This window comes from Grampus griseus, assembly GCF_964374135.1.
Source record: "Grampus griseus genome assembly, chromosome: 9".
NCBI classification, from domain to species: Eukaryota; Metazoa; Chordata; class Mammalia; order Artiodactyla; family Delphinidae; genus Grampus; species Grampus griseus.
Genome location: NC_139003.1, coordinates 11,243,750 through 11,261,713, shown reverse-complemented (window position 1 = coordinate 11,261,713; position 17,964 = coordinate 11,243,750). Strand labels below are relative to the sequence as shown.

At 38.1% G+C, this 17,964-nt stretch overlaps 1 pseudogene across 1 annotated transcript; it reads left to right on the top strand.

The window, feature by feature from the left end:
• The first annotated feature begins 554 nt into the window (after positions 1-554).
• On the top strand, positions 555-17,545 carry LOC309826926 (annotated as a pseudogene). The gene is made up of 2 exons: positions 555-1,507; positions 16,598-17,545. The product of its transcript is annotated as an uncharacterized misc_RNA (transcript).
• Positions 17,546-17,964: the final 419 nt, after the last annotated feature.

The following is a 17,964-nucleotide window of genomic DNA, read 5'->3' as shown; positions in this document are numbered from 1 at the left end:
ACTAAACCTACATCACATAGCTGGTAAATAAAATCAGTTTTCAAACCTAGATTCTCTGATTCCAGATCTTTTCACAAGCCGCTGCCTCTTTTCAATATTTCTTTTTATAATAGATTTATACATGTCATCATAATGGATCTAGTTGACATATTTAAGGTAGTTTTTGTAACTTTCCTACCAAGTTTTTCTTCACTGTTTATCAGTTTACCTGCCATTGTTATCTACCATCCTTCCCTTGCCCTAGAAACTTAGGCAAGTTGGTAAAGATGTGCAGCTCCTAAAATTGTAATGCATTATCTTCAGGCTTTAACTGGGCCTCCCAGGGACAACATCAAGTCCTTAGGAAGGTGCTGTCCTGTTCTCTGATGCAGAATGGATACAGTGTATATCAGGATGAAGCCTGTCATCTTGGCCCATGAGTGATGTGAAACATCTGACTAAGGGTGGCCAATTGTATATAGTTTGTATTGATAAAAGTTATTTTTATGGTTCTGTGATTCAGTAGATTCTGTTATTTCTGTCTCTCTGCAGATTAATAATCCTCACATTTTTAAATGGGAGCAGATAACCATACTTTGGTGAGAGAATTCATTCTCCTTGGCCTGTCCAGTGACTGGGACACTCGGGTTGCTCTCTCTGGCTCTCTCTGTCCTGTTCTTGGTTATGTACCTGGTGACAGTGCTGGGGAACTTCCTCATTATTCTTCTGATCAGACTGGACAGCCGACTCCAGACTCCCATGTATTTCTTTCTCACCAACCTCTCCCTTGTTGATGTCTCTTATGCCACAAGCATTGTCCCTCAGATGCTGGTGCATTTTCTTGCAGAACATAAAGGAATCCCATATGTGAGCTGTACAGCCCAGTTATTTTCCTCCCTGGGCCTGGGTGGGATTGAGTTAGTTCTTCTGGCAGTGATGGCCTATGACCGCTATGTGGCTGTGTGTGACCCCCTGAGATACTTGGTCATCATGCATGGAGGGCTCTGTACTAGTTGGCTATCACATCCTGGGTCAGTGCCTCTGTCAGCTCTCTCATGCAGACCACCATCACCTTTCAGTTGTCCATGGGCACAACAAGTATATTGATCACATATCCTGCGAACTCCTAGCTGTGGTCAGGCTGGCCTGTGTGGACACCTCCTCCAGTGAGATCGCAGTCATGGTTTCTAGTATTGTTCTGCTGATGACACCTTCCTGCTTGGTTCTCTTGTCCTACATCCAGATCATCTCCACCACCCTAAAGATCCAGTCCACAGAGGGGAGAAAGGAAGCCTTCCACACCTGTGCCTCTCACCTCGCAGTAGTTGTCCTGTGCTGTGGCGTGGCCCTTTTCACTTACATCCAACCACGCTCCCGCCCTTCTGTCTTTCAGGAGAAGTCGAGCTCTCTCTTCTGTGCCATTTTGACACCCATGCTGAACCCCATGATTTACAGTCTGAGGAATAAGGAGGTGAAGGGGGCCTTTCAGAAACTACTAGGGCAGTTATCTGGATTAACGTCAAAACTGGCAACTCGATGAATCATGAGCATCACTTAGAGAAAAGAGCTTTGCTCGTGTGCTTTCCCACCCAACTCAGCTATGAAGCATTGTTACTGCGTTGCCCTGGCAACCAGGAAGGAGAGGACAAAATGTGTTCTTGTGGTGCCGGGTAGGGGGCTGAGTGATTGGGCTGGGGTGTGGGATGTCAGGGTGCTTTCATGTCCCAGCAGCATGTTCAGAGAAACTAAGCCCTGCTGTAATAGAACTTCCCACTGTTAACCACTCAGTATCCGTTCATATGGCCTCAGAGTATTTGAGGAAAATATCATTTATTGTTTTTGATAGCAGCATGAAAAATCGTTGTAATCATTGACCCATTCTTGGATCGTACCTTGGAACACTGATTTTATTCAACCACATTTTAAAGAGGTTATTGTATTTCCATTGGGAACAAAATGCATTTTCATATTTGAACACTCACTTAAAATATTGTGTGGCATATATAGTCAGGTTCATTAATTGTGTGAGTCAGTATCCTAAGGGGGGCGCTGCTGTCAACGCTGACTAAAATGTTTTTGTGGATGACCTACCGCATGTGGGTATACAGACTCTGTCTGAGTAATGGAAATAGAGGAGAGGAGAAGCATCGACCAAAGTCACATTTTACCATGGTAAGGATATAATCGAGGGTTGTTTGTACACAGTGACATTATTTAAGAAAAAGATGAGATTAAGTTACTGCTAATTAGCATATGAATAATTTAATAAGAAAACTATTGCATGTATATTGGGTACCATTCAAAAGGTAAAATTGTAATTTCTGAAAATTCAGCAAACTTTCTTTTCTCTGAGATCTTGGGGAAAAAATAAGCAAATAAACAAGGAAATAAATGAATACAATGTTAAGACATAGTTAATCTAAGAAAAGCAGTTTTCTTGGAGAAGCCGGTGAACGATAATACAGCTTTGGTTTTGTGTTATCAGGATAGGTCAGTCTGCTCTGCAGGTGTTATTCTCAAGTCTCCACATTAAAGGCCTTCTTGTATTCCCCTTCCCATCACACACACACACACACACACACACACACACGCACACACACACCAAAACCCTACTTAATCTCTGTAAATCTTGTGAGCTGGCATTGTCTGTGAGTGTACCTTGTCTCTCAGGATAAACCTAAATAAGGTAAAAGAGGGGAAAGAAATGATTACACAAGGGATAGGTAAGGGAAGGAGACAAAAAATATGGTAATAGTGGGTCCTCTCACTCTCTTCAAGGAGTATAAAAGAGGGCCTCTTCTTTTTTTTTGGTCTCATTATTAAGTCAGTTGATTGGCTTTTGGTTGATTTGCGTTTGGGCGTTGGTGATCAGAAGTTGAAGGGTTTCCACCGGCACCTATTTTCTCTGTGAAATAAGATGGAGTACCCATGGCTGAGAGTACAGGGGAAGGAGGAAGAGATACAGGAGTGAGACTTGAGAATGGTGCAGGTTTTTTGTTTTTTTTTTTTTTTTGGCTGTGTTGGGTCTTCTTTGCTGCACTTGGGCTTTCTCTAGTTGTGGTGAGCGGGGGCTACTCTTTGTTGTGGTGCGCGGCCTTCTCATTGCAGTGGCTTCTCCTTTTGCGGAGCGCGGACTCTAGGCACACGAGCTTCAGTAGTTGCAGCACATGGGCTCAGCAGTTGTGGCGCAAGGGGTCTAGGGCATGGGGGCTTCAGTAGTTGTGGCACATGGGCTCATTAGTTGTGGCTTGTGGGCTCTAGAGCGCAGGCTCAGTAGTCGTGGTGCACGGGCTTAGTTGCTCCACAGCATATGAGATCTTCCCTGACCAGGGCTCGAACCCGTGTCCCCTGCATTAGCAGGTGGATTCTTAACCACTCCACCACCAGGGAAGTCCGAGAATGGTGAAGGTTAATAGTCCACATGGGTATAGACAAATGTGCCCCTTTTACCTGTGGACATCACTGAGCCTAAAGTATGTCTGAATTTCATCTCAGTGTCTTCAATTACAAGGTCACAAAGGTCATATTTTTCCTCTAATTTGACCAACTTTATCTTTATTCTCAGCCTTCTCTAAAACAAAGTTACAGTTGATCATTTTGTAGGCATTGACTTTGTTGTAGACAGTGCTTTTGGCATTGTGGGGTATCAAAGTTGTGTTCAAGTATAGCCGCTACCTCAAGAAATTTACAGTCCTCTAGGGCAGGGGTTGGGAAACTGTTTCTGTATTAGGACAGATAGAAAATATGTTAGACTCTGTGGGCCATACATTCTACATCACAGCTATTCAGCTCTGCCATGGTAGCAGTAAAATAGCCATAGATAATACATAAAAAAAGAATGAATGTGGCTGGTAGCAATAAATCTAAATATATGGACACTGAAATTTTAAATTTGAATTTTATATAATTTTTACATCATAAAATATTATTTTTATTTTTTCAACGATTTAAAAATATAAAAATATTCTTTTCTTGTGGGCCATGCAAAAACAAATGGCAGGCCAAATTTGGCCTTTGGGCAATAGTTTGCTACACCATTATCGGGGAAATAGAACAAAAGTGCAAAATTATAACACGAGGTATGCGCATAAAGAGCCCTGACACTCAAAGGAAGAAAGGGTTCATAAAGAGTCCTGATATTCAAAGGAAGAAGGGATTCTTTTCTGCATGTAGACTGTTATAATGGTGAAGGCTTCTAAGAGAAAATGAAGTGGCCCTCACTTCAGTTTGCATTTCAGAAAGCATCTCATTTCTCATAGTCGTTTAGGTCCATTTACCCAAGATCTAAGGACTCCATACTAATGGGTGAATGGAGGACGTGAATCGCACACTGAGCATAATTCTTAGATCTCGGTTGAATATTAATTGGATGATTTGTATTACTTCTTAGCCGTAGCAGCATTTAACCACAGTGACAGGTCTTTTGGGGACACATTCCCTTACATACAAGCTGAAGCTTCACTCTGTAACTGTCCCTTATCATGATGTCTGGGACCATCAGGTGCTCCCCTATTCATCCCACTAAAATTCAGGATTTTGAGATCTAAGCCTATTGTATAAAATATAGGTCCTATAAAATATACACAACCAAGTCAGACTGATGTGGTTTGGCTGTCCTTCTCGTTCCAAATTGGGGCTAGGCTACTCTCGGTGAAATCTGACCCTCAGTATCGTGAGATTGTTTTCCATCTCATGGAAAGTATCTCACCACTGTACGCATACTATTTCCTGACTGCTTTGAGCCTTCTACATCTTCCTCATCAAAGTGTAGCAGGATAACAAAACAAGAAGTGCGATCCTGGGCAAGTTATAAAACCTCTCTAAGAATCAGCTCTCTTTTTCATAACTTACAAAGAATAATAAGCTCCTCATGAGAAATTTGAGAGTATTGAGTGAAATATATGTAAAGCAGTTAGTAAAATGGCTGACACACAAAAAGCACTTGATAACTGTTTGCTATTATCTTTGTTTTTTTCCTCATAAAGTGTTCTACCCATTTTCCCCCACCTCCTGTCCTCCCTGACCAACTCACTAGTCCATCCCAAACAACCTAAGGGCTCTGACAGAAGAGTAGACGCCAGAGTAGTGTCTAGAAAACAGACCTCTAATTTTTGGCAACAAAGAACAAATTCTGTCTCATGCATTCTCATTGTAGGAGGTATCATCCCCCAAGCGGTGAAAATTGGTCTTCATGGGCGGGGGGCAAAAATATCTTCGGTATTGGGCTTCCCTGGTGGCGCAGTGGTTGAAAGTCCGCCTGCCAATGCAGGGGACGTGGGTTCGTGCCCCGGTCTGGGAGGATCCCACATGCCGTGGAGCGGCTGGGCCCGTGAGCCATGGCCGCTGGGCCTGCACGTCTGGAGCCTGTGCTCCGCAATGGGAGAGGCCACAACAGTGAGAGGCCCAAGTACCGCAAAAAAAAAAAAAAAAAAAAAAAAGTGTATATATATATATATATATATATATATATATATATATATATATCTTCGATATTGCAATGGCTTATGGTCCTTCAAAGGGACCATTTAAACAGATATACAGAATATCTAAGGTATTAAATTTTCATGGGGTGGGTGATTAAGAAAAAGATGTCTAAAAAGTTTTCTTTGAGGGATGATGATGAATAAAGGGCTGAGACAAACTGCTCCATCTGTAGAGAACTATTCCTTGTTTGGGCACCAATATTCACAAGTGAATCATAAGCACAGAGGTCAGAAGACATATAGTCCTAGAGTTAATTCGTTATAGGCTTGATGTCTGCTTCATCTGTTTTTTACTATCTTAGTCTATAACCCTGGGCCTTGACTACCTTGACCTACTCTATCTAAGCAAATCCTTCTGCCCAGTTGGTTTCTACCCCTACTTTTGGCCTTTACAGCCACAAAGGTATGGACAACTGAAAGTTGAGTGAATTCACCCTGCTGTGGGACCTGAGTCACTGGAGACCCTGTTCAACTTCTGGCCAAGTACCTGGTGGCAGTGCTGTGATACTTCCTCATCAAGCCCCTATGAGCAGTCTGGACACTTGATCACCTGTTCTATATATTTTTATTTAATGACTGTGCTTTGCGGGGTTCTGTTATAAAGTAGTTCTGTTTCACAGATGCTTATTCACTTTTTGGGAGCCAAGAAGTCTAGAGACTTTTAGAGGGGGTATTAGAATTCCCATCAGTTATATAAATATAGGATTTAAGTCAGATTTATAAAAATCTGAAAGAGCAGAGTAATATTAGCTAGCTCTGTGCTACACTTACTAATTTTAAACTTTAAAGGTCTCCTAAATTCTGTAACCTTATATTAATGCCTTTCCTTAAAATACAGATATTATTATCCACATTGGGGATAAAATATGAGTTTCGAGTATACGTAACTCATGCAAGCTCAGACAGCGAGTAATCAACACATACAGCCGAGATGCAGTTCAGCCTTGGCTTGTCTGAACCCAAAGGCGTCCTAACTCTCGACAAGGACACGCCTTTTGGGATACCGCAGGGAGTTCTGGCACTTTAAGTCTGCTGTGTGTGGATCAGCGTTCAGGTGAAGATGTGAAAAACCCACAGAGCCGTAGTGTTACCATTATAGTTAGGACCGTTAGAGTTTCAAGTGACAAGACCCAAAACAAACTGGAGAAGCAAAGCTAAAAATTAAATAAATTAAATACCTTAACTGTGGAATATTGTAATCAGTATCATGAATAACTGAATCTAGAGTCTAAAGATTTTCTTGAAGTTTGTCTTTTTAAATTTTTTCGTATTTCCTGCCTCTTGGCTTTGCTTCTCTCTGTGGAGCTTGTTCTTTTCTATCATTCATCGATTTCCTCTGTGAGGTGGAAAAAGTGACCCTTGGAGGCCCCAGATATACAACATGATGTGAGAGACAAAATCCTGACTTGTCTGCTAGCTCCAGCGGAAAAAGCTCGGAGATGGGTCCAGGTTGGCTTACCCTGGGTGCTGTGGCCCTTCCTCAGTCAAGCCCTCTGTTAGGGTTATGAGGCATTAACATATTTTTTACTTGAATTGTTTTGCTTAATGGAAACTTATTTTATCACCAGTCATACGTTCAATCTTTGTAAATGTCGCATACATACTTGAAAAAAAGGTGTTTTCTGTAATTGTTGATTGGAGTATTCCATAAATGTTAATTAGTCCACTGTTGATAGTGCTGTTGAAGTTTTCTATTTCCTTACCATTTCCTTATTATTCGCTTCTTTCTACTTGTTCCATCAATTATTGAGAAGTATTGAAATCTCTAACTATAATTGTGAATTTGCCTATTTCTCCTTGCATTTCTATCAGTTTCTGCTTCATGTGTTTTGAGGCTGTGTTATTAAGTGCCTCAGTATTTACAATTCTTCTGTATTCTTGATGAATCTTTTACTATTATGAAATGCTTTTCTTTATCCCTGGTAGTGTTCTTTGCTCTGAAATCTACTTTGAGTGATATTAATATAGAAACTCTAGCTTTCTTTTGATTAGTGTTAACGTGGTATTTTTTCACCATATCTCATGGATCATTGTCCTTCATTGCCTGATGTCCAATGCCATGAAAATTGTAGTTTAATATATTTTGTCCTGATCTATAGTTCTTTCTGATGGGAGGGTAAGTTCAAGCCCTGTTTCTGTCTCTTGGCTAGAAAGGGAAACTTCTTTTGTCTGTTCCATTGACCCATGCCTCTACTGATAAAGCAGTGTTAGATTGTATTGAGTACTGTAGCTTAATAGTAAGTCTTTAAATCAGAGAGTGTCACTCCAAATTTGTTCTACATTTTCAAAATTACTTAGTCTGTATTCTAGGTTCCTTGTTTTCCACATACATTTTAGAATCAGCTTGTCAAATGTTTCAAAACAGCCTGATGGAAATTTGATTAGGATTGCATCAAATTTATAAGTCAAATAGTAGGGGAGAACTGTCAGCTCAGCAATATTGAATCCTACAGTTCGTGAACATGGTATTTCTTTCCATTTATTTAGGTCTTCTTTAATGTCTCTGATCATTTTGTTTGTAGTTTCCATGATAAAAATCTTACACATGTTTCATTAGCTCTTTTTCTAGTATTCCGTGATTTTAATGTACTTTACATGATACTCTATTATAATTTCAGTTTCCACTTCATTCATTGCTAGAATATAGAAATAAAATTTATTATTTCATACTGATGTGCATCCTTTGTCATTGTTAAAACCCCTTATTAGATTTCCTTTTTTTTGTTATTGGTAGATTCTCCTTTTATTTCTTTTTCTTTCTTTATTGCAGTGACTAGAACCTCTAATACAGTGTTGAATAGGGGTGTTGAGAGTAAATCTGCTTCATTTTTCTGGATCTTAGAGGGGAATCATTCAGTCATTCACCATTAAGAAGGATGTTGACTATTAGAACTTTGTTAATGTCCTTTTTCAGACCAGGGACTTTCTCTTCTATCTCTAGATTCCTTAGTTTTTATAATTAATGGATATTGAATTTTGTCAAAATTTTTCTCATGTCTATTGAGATATATCATATCTCATATAGATATCATATATATCATATATATCTCAATAGATATCATATATATCATATATATATCTCAGTACATATATATTATCATATATAGGTAATCTCTGTAGACTCTTGATTTGGTAAATCACATTTTTTAGTTTTTTTAAAAACGATTTTATTTTGAACTAGTTTTAGACTTAAGGAAAGTTTGAAAATATAGTACAGAAAGTTTACCGTAAAGTTAACATCTTACATGACCATAGTACAAACAACAAAACCAGGAATGTAACATTGGTGTAATTAATATTATTTCATTTTTAGGTAAATTATAGTGCTTGGTCTAATTTTATCAGTTTTCTCACTAATTATTTACTTTTTTTAATTTAGAATACTATCCAGGATCCCACATTACATTTGCTTATTATTTCTCTTTAATCTCCTTCATTCTGTAACAGCTTGTCTTTCCTTGTCTTTCATGCCTTGACACTTTTGAAGAATATTGACCAATTGAAAGTTTTACTAACTTTGCATTCCTGGGATAAACTCAACTTGGAAATAACATATTTATCATAAGCTGGATTCAGTTTACTAATATTTTAAAAGTATTTTTGTGTCTATGATGATGAGTGATTTTGGTCTGTAGTTTTCTTTTTTATTTGCAATGTTTTTGTTTGGTTTAGATATCAGGGTAATATTTAAAGAATTAAAGGAGCAAAGTTACTTCTGCTGAAGGTTTCTAGAAGAGTTTGGTAGATTTTGCAATACTTCTTCCTAAAATGTTTGGTTTAATTCACCAGTAAAGCCATTTGGTCTGTTGTTTAGATATAGGACCATTCACGTTATCTGTTTCTTCTTTTACGAGTTTGGCAGCACAAAACTTGTGAAAGAAATTAAAAATTTTTCCATTTCGTCTGAGTAGTCAAATGTATTAACATAGACTATATTCATAAGGTTTTGTTTTTATTCTTTTGATGTCTGTAGGATCAGTAGTGATGTCACCCCTTTCATTTTTTATATTGATAATTTGTGTCTCGTCTCTTCTTTCTTGATCAGTCTAGATAGAAGTTCATCAATTTTATTGATGCCTTCAAAGACTCATCTTGATTTTTTTTTCTATTTTTCTCTTTTCCATTGATTTCTATTCTCATCTTTATTTTTTCTTAGGTGTATGTCCTTAACTTTGCTTGTAATATTTTGTCTGTTGACTATGAATACTTTTATCAATAACTGAAAGTATCTTTATTTCTCTTTTATTTTTAAAAGACATTTTCTCTGGGCATAGAATTCTAGGTTGGCATTTTTTTTCTTTCAGTTTTTCTGTTAATATTTTTTTTTCTCTGTTATGTAATGCATTTTTTTTACAACTGCTTTCATAATTTTGTTCTTATTATTGCTTTTCAGCACTTTGATAATGTAGCACTTTGTAATGTTTTTCTTCATTTTTAAAAAATGCTTGAGGTTTGCTGAACTACTTGAATGTGTAGGTTCTTTCTCTTCATTATATTTGGAAATTTGAGTTTAATATTTTTAAAGTATTGGTTATGTCTTCCCCTATACCCCAGTACTCCTTTTTACTTCTGGGACTCTGATTTCATGTTTGATATTTCTCACAGCTTATTGAAGCACCGTTCAGTTTTTTTCACTCCTTTTTTCTCTACTTCATTTTGGATAGTTTCTATTGCTATGTCTGCAAGTTCTCCGATCTCTTCCTCTGCAGTGTCTAATCTGCTATTGATCTTATCCAGTGTATTTTTCATTTTAGGTATCATATTTTTCATCACCTTATAGTGTGAATTGGGTATTCTTATATCTTTGGTTCCTTTCCTCCTCGTGCTTAGTGTTTTCTCTGTCTTCTTGAAATGTGAATGTGAATTGTATTTACAATGCTGTCTTAGTGTGCTTGTATTCTAATTTTATCACCTCTGCTGTTACTGCCTAATTTTTATTCGTTGATTTTTCTCCTCATTATGGCTTGTTTGCATTCCCTCTCCTTGGGCTGTGGCCTGGAAACTCTTCTGCCTCTTTGTATGCTTGGAAAATTTTTTTACTGGATTACAGACACTGAGTTTTATGTTTTGGGGTGGTGGATACTTCTGTTCTCTTCACCTGTATCTTAGGAAATTTTTCATGATGTTTGATTTCTTTTATAGTTTCCAGATTTAAGTGCTTGAAAGAGGAAATATTTGTCTTCTGCCTGTACCTATTAAGTGGTATTTTCTAAGGGGTGGGACTACCCCATCTTTGTTCTCCTTGCATCAAGTGATATTAAAAATAGTGTATAGTAAACTATTATCCATTTCCAAGACAAATAAAAGAAGACAAAGAGAAGTGGAAGAAATAGGCAATATTAGGAAAGAAAAGAGACATTACCACAGATTCTATATACATTAAAATATATAAGAAGATATTAACAGATTTGGACTAATAAATTTGAAAAGTTAGATGAAAAAGATAAATTCCCAGGAAAGATAAACCTGACCAAAATGGACACATGAAGAAATAGAATAGTCCTATATACTAAGAAATTTGAATCCATATTTAAGAATTTTTTAACAAAGAGCATTTCAGGCCAGGTGGCTTCACCAGTGAATTCTACCAAATATATAAGGAAGAAATAACACCACTCATCCACAAAAGTAATTTCATATATACATATTTAATATATAAAAGCCAGTTACATTTTTATATAATTTAAAAGTTACTATTTAAAACAGCACTTCAAACCATCATACCTGGGAACAAATCTAGTAAGACATATACAACACACAGAAAAAATATACATAGAAAAAAGGAAAGATATTAAATAAATGGGAGAATATTTTTTTTTATGGATTGGAATACTGAATAGCATAGAAATGTCACTTCTCCCCAAATTGATTTTTAGGTAAAATCCCAATTAAAATTTCACAAAGTTTTTTTTTTTTCCCCTGGAAATCTAATTCTAATTCTAGAGTCAGATTGAATATTCAAATAGCCATGAAGAGCCGAAACAATTTGAAAATGTAGAATCAAGTTGGAGGATTTATACTGCTATAAACAAGGTTTATTATAAAACTACAGTAATTGAGACAATGCAGTACTGGTATAATAATAGATCTAAGTAGACCCATGGATCATTGAAAAATAGTCTAGAGAAAAACCTACACATACAAATTAAAATTTGGTTTGTGGTAACACAGGAGAATAGTGAGGAAAGAATTGTCTCTCAATAAAAGTGGATATTCACATAGAAAAAAATGAATCTAGGTTCCTGTGTCATATGCACAGAAAGAAATTCCAGATACATTGTTGATCTAGATGTGAAAAGTAAAACATTAAAACTCCCAGAAGATGGCATTGAAGAATAACGTCATGATTTGGGAGAGACAGAGATTTCTCACTCAAGACTCAAAATGCAGTAACTATATGAAGAACAATTATGAATAGAACTACATTAAAATTAAGAACATCTCTTCATCAGAGACACCCATTAGAGAATGAATAGGTGGGAGAAAATATTTGTGATACATATAAATGACAAGTGACTCATATTCAAAATATATAAAGAACTAAAATCAATAAAAGAAAGAGAAATAACCCAATAGGAAAATAGGCAAGAAATTGAACACACACCTCAGAAAGTGGAATATCCGAATAGTCAGTAAATACTTAAAAATATGTGGAGCCTCATTAGTTATCATAGAAATGTAAAATATAATCACAGTGAGATACTACTATGTACACATCAGAATGGCTAAAATGAAAAAGACTTAATCCAAGGACAAAGAATGTTAGAGCAAAGGAATACTCATACGGAGTTGGTGGGAATATAATTGAAACATCTGTTTTGACAGAACTGGTGATATTAGCTAAAGTGGGACACACACATAATCTGTGATATAGCAGTTCCACTACTAGGCAACAGAAATGAGTACAGTACATGTCTGGGACAAAAGATGAGTGTGTGTGTGTGTGTGTGTGTGTGTGTGTGTGAGAGTGAGTGTGTTTATGTGAATGTTCATAGCAGTGTTGTTTCTAATAGCCACAAATTAGAAACCACCTAAATATCCATCAATGGGATGGATATCAGATTTGAGATGCCTTTAAGTGGGTAGTAAATTTTTGTAGTATTTTTAGAAAATGAGGGCAAAAATCTAGATACAAAAATACATAGTGACAATGCCCAGTTAAAAGGAACCTCCCAATAGTGAGACAAAATGGAGATATGTCCCATGAAAAAGTTGCATAAGTTGTGTAGATAATAGATGATCATAGCTTATGTACAATTTCAGAACCTTGTTACAGGAGATATTGCCCAAAGATCCCCTTGACGGTCCATAAATAATTGGGCACTTTGGCTCAGATAGTCTCAATCATGAGTACATGGACAGAAAGTCATGGGCAAGTTTTAACTACCTCAAAGTGAAACTTCAACAAAGACAGGAGAATGTCTCCAGGGGAACTGGGGATTCAGATTCTCTTCTCTCCTGTTTCTGGCTCAGGGAAAACTGAATTCTCACTTGTAAATTCTTTTAAAAGCAGATGAGAGTTTAAGGTGAGAGAGTCACCATACAGAGAAGGTGAAAAAACAGTGGAAACCTAACAAGCACAGCATAATTGGCCTGTAGAGATTTTATCTCTGAGGGAAAATAAAATCCCACTTCTTGCCCAGCCCTGCTCTTCCTGGGCAATGCTGACCTCTTTTTCTGGAGGTAAGGCAGTCATGCTCAGAGGCTCTCCATTGGGTTCTTAGGATTATGAGTCAAGAAGCAAGGATTTCCTTAATACACAGCTTCTTTCTGGGCTCATGTGAAACTTGGGTTGAGTTTGGTTACTACAGAGATTAAGGTCCCATTTTTGCAATTGGTTTTAAGAAAATACATTTGGGTAGCCAAACTGGGGAGAAATTTCTCTCGAATACCTCTGAGAAATGAAGCACCCAGCCTGGGGCTTTTACTGCATTCATGGGAAACATTGAACTTATTTGCTACAGGTCGTGTTCCCTGTGTCACATTGCACTCCCCCCAGCACTTGTCCACTGCTGGAAATTTGGATCTGAGAACAGGTTTGTGTTAACTAGCTCATTCTTAAACAGTGATGGTCAGACGGTAACTTCGTCTAGATGACTGGCTCTAAACTTCCTGTTGCTCCAAGCAGTGTAGTTGTAGGTATGCATTAGGGAGTGGGAATGGGGTGGGGATAGCAACTTAGCCAGTCAACATTGGTGGGAAATCTCAAGCTTTCCAGGTGGCTTCTTTTGAGAACACTTCTGATGTAGAACTTCAGGACGCTTGAATCACAGTTCTTGGAAGGAGAGGTGGTTTAGGAATGCTGTTTATCTTACTATTATTGTCACTTACAACACCTCCACCTTATTTTTGAAAATCTGTTTTTAACTTTTATTTACATACCATATTTTCAAAAGTGTTTTAAACATTTTACTTTTGGTTAAAAAATTATTCTTTTTCCTATTGATGTCATATCCTTTTTCTATTATCCTCCCTACTTCCCTCACTCCAACGAATTGGGACAGACTTGAATTTGTGCTCCCTTTAGACAGATGAAGAAGCTACAGTTGGACCTCCAGATCCACAGGTTCTACATCTGTGGGTTCACCGACCATGGATTGAAAATATTAAAAAAATTCCAGAAAGTTCACAAAAGCAAAACTTGAATTTGCTTAATGCTAGCAACTATTTACTTATCATTTACTTTGTAATTAGATATTATGAGTAATCTAGAGATGATTTAAAGTGTACAGGAGGATGTGTGTAGGTTATATGCAAATACTAGGTCATTTTCTCTAAGGGACTTGAGCATCTGTGGATTTTGGTGTCCACTGGAGTCCTGAAACCAATCCCAGGGATACTGAGGAGCAGCTGTAGTAGTGACAGTCGAACTGGGAAATGCAAGTTCATTGGCCAGGCAGGTCGTTCATTCACTCCTGGGGAGAGGCACTTTAGAAAACATGAAGATGGTACAGAAATGTGTCATGTGAACCATGAGTGTTTCTATTTGTAAACAATACCTTGCTGAGCCTTTAAGCGGAATTACTGATCCAAGACCAGGGATTACTACATTTTCTTTGTCAAGCCCTTAACTATTATTAGTTTTTAAGAAGTGGAAACTCAAAACCACAAGATACTATCATCAGATTTTTCAGTCAAGTCTCCTTATCTGGTACCTGAGAAGACCTTAAAGAATCATCAGCTACCTCCTGCACTGTATTTTTTTTTCCTTTTAGCCCTCTCCTGGTGAACTCATGTTACATGAATTGTTTCATGTATTATAGCAGAATCAGAGACTGCCTCATGCACCTCCCTAGGAATATTATCTATTAAATTATCATCTGTACATTGTCAGGTTCCGCTGACAGGTCTCAGGCACTGATTTTCCCCTTTGAAGTCACTTATCTCTCTTTTGTACCTGAGGTCTTCACCAGTGATAATTTTATATTCCAACTTTTCCCTTTTCATTGGGGATAAAAAGGTAGGTTTCCTCTTTCTTTGATAGAAATATTACAAAGTGGCTTGCTGATCTGAAGCTCTAGAGTAAATTCTAAAGAATTAAGGAACATTTTGTACTTTTATTGCCTCCTCTTGTAATTTACATAAATTATCTCTCAGAGTAGGAATGGTTTATCAAGCTTAATTCATTTCTAGATAAAAGATTATCAAATGCAAATGCCAGTAGACCCTTCTCTGCTGGCTAATCCAATCACCTTTGGCACCCTATTTATCTGCAGTTAGCTGCCCTTACTGTCATGAATGCCCTCAACACAAAATATGATTCTCATCATATATTCAATGGCACTATCTGATCACAGACAGCAAACAGATAATATCTCCTTGTCACAGCAGTGCATGCGTTTCACTTTCTCTACCTAAAGGACAGAGTAATTAGAGGGACAGGGTATGTGGGAAATCTAGAGTGGGCTTTGTTCAGTCCGTGAGGTTTTTGGAAATCACTTGAGATTTGACAAGGTACAAATAAGATTACTAAGAGTTCCAGAAAGAATACTAGAGCCCTTGAGCTTTCGGAAATACTAATATATCAGCAGGATTAGAAAGTTTGGGGATGGTATTGAGCAGAGTAGAGTATTACCTTCTGGTCATGTGAGTCACAGTAGAGGGAGCATAGCACAAGGATGAGAAAAGACAGAGTTTTCTAAGGGGCAGGGGATAGTCAAATATTTCAGATAAAGATAAAAGTAAGGACGGTTAAAGGAAAGAGATCATCAACAGTCATTTCACTGAGTTAATTCTAATTAATTTTTTCCGTCACATTATATGGTCTCCAAATCACAATAATCACTATCTAGAATACATACAAATAGAATCAGAGGGAATGTGCAACCAGTTTCCCCTTACCTTTTAGTTAATAGGCCAGCACGTGTGGCAACTCTTCGAGCTCTTAGCATTTACTAAGGAAGACAGTTAGCGCATCTTTGATTTGTTTCTTGACAGCCATACTCTGCTGTCGACCCCGTGATCTGCTGCTCTTTCAAGGGAGGAGAAATGCAATATTGCAGATCCTTTCCTCTTATTCTCTCAGCCAGGTAAAAGACAAACAGGTGAAGATTTTTCAAAAATGAGCCTGGTCACCCAGGTCTTCATTTTTTATCTCACTGACTCTAAGATGTAATTTTCGATAATTTTTAGCTACTAAAAACTATTTTATATTTGCTACCTTCTAACTTACAACCCCAAATTTGTGATTTTAAAAGGGTGGAAATTTAATATCTCATTTTCATAGTCAAAGAATCCAGAAGTAAAAAAAGTAAATTAAAAAGAAAACCTGTTCATACCTATTAGGTTCCATTCAGTATGGATTCTGAGATAGTAAGGAGGGAAAAACCGGTGTCTAACAGGGAAGTAAACAAACTCCATGGTTAGGAGTTGGCTTTAAAGAAAAAATATCATGTTATACAGTTAATCTTTTTAACTCAAATAAGCATTTTAGTGAAAACATTTCTGCTTAAGGAAGCTTCTCCTTGGATCTGAGCCACATCAGTGGGTTCTGTTGTTTCCCAGAAGGAGACATACAATCTGAAAAACGACACCACTTAATACTAGATGGCTGTTTGGTCTAAGTGACCTTATAAGGTCCTCTGGCACCTTACGTATCTAGTTTTTTTGATTTATAACTTGGGTTTGGTCTTCAGAAGCTCATGGGCAGGGAAGACCAGACATGGATGAGTGAGTTCATTCTGCTGGGACTGTCCAGCTGCTGGGAGACTCAGGTCTCCCTCTTTGTCCTTCTCCTGGCCATATATCTGATGACTGTGCTGGGGAACTTCCTCATCATCCTCCTTATCAGACTGGATAGCAGGCTAAACACACCCATGTACGTTTTCCTCAGTATCCTGTCATTTGTGGACATCTGTTATATCAACATAACTGGCCCCCAGATGCTCATTCACTTCCTTCTGGTCAGCCCAGGAGTCTATCACATTCTACAGCTGTGTGCACCAGCTGTTTATCTCCTTGGCAGTGAGCAGCACAGAGTTCTTCTTGCTGGAAGCCATGGCTTATGACCGCTGTGTGGCAGTGTGCTGTCCACTGCACTGTGCAGTCACCATGCACGGAGGGCTGTGCCTGGGGCCGGCTGCTGGCTGCTTGCTGGCTGGTTTCATGAATTCACTGATGCAGACAATCATCTTTCAGCTACCTCTGTGCCATAAGGTTGTTCATCACTTTGCCTGTGAGATGTTGGCTGTGCTGAGGCTGACCTGTGTGGACATCTCCTTCAACAAGGTCATGGTGGCCATCTCATCTCAGGATTTCTGGTGATCATGCTTCCCTGTTTTCTTGTTCTGTTCTCCTGTGGTCGTATAGTTGCTGCGATTCTGTGTCTTCATTCTGCCCAGGGACGCCACAAAGCATTTGGGACGTGCGCCTCTCACCTCATTGTGGTTTCCATGTGCTTTGGAACAGCCATCTTCACATACTTGAGACCCATGGCTGGCTCCTCAGCAGAACAGGAGAAGATGGTCACCCTGTTCTATGCTGTGGTGACCCCAGTGCTGAATTCCTTAATCTACGGCTTGAGGAACAAGGAAGTGATGAGCACCTCTAGAAGAGTGTGGGGGAAACTTAGTGACAAAGGGTAAAGATTCATAGAATTTCTCCTTCCCTCCAACAGCCCATAGAACGACATTCTAAACAAAGAGAAAATGATGGACATGCCCTTTCTTCTCAGATTTTCTCATAAGGTAGATCACGGTGAACAAGTTTTTCTAGACTGACTTCCCACATTCATCCACATTTTGACCTGTTACACATACGGTAAAAAAAAAAAAAAAAAAAAAAAGCCTTTAATTATTAAGCTGCAGTCTGCTGGATAATCTCTCCTTCTAGACTTCATATGCTCCCTTTTACTTTTATATACTTCCTGCCTATTCCCTCAGAAAATGAAACATAAACAGTAAAAATTTTCAGGGTGAGAAGAGCCACACTTTGTTTCATGACCCCACCCATCACCAGCAATGTTGCTTTGAAAAAGGTACTTAACATCACTGACCTCTAGTTT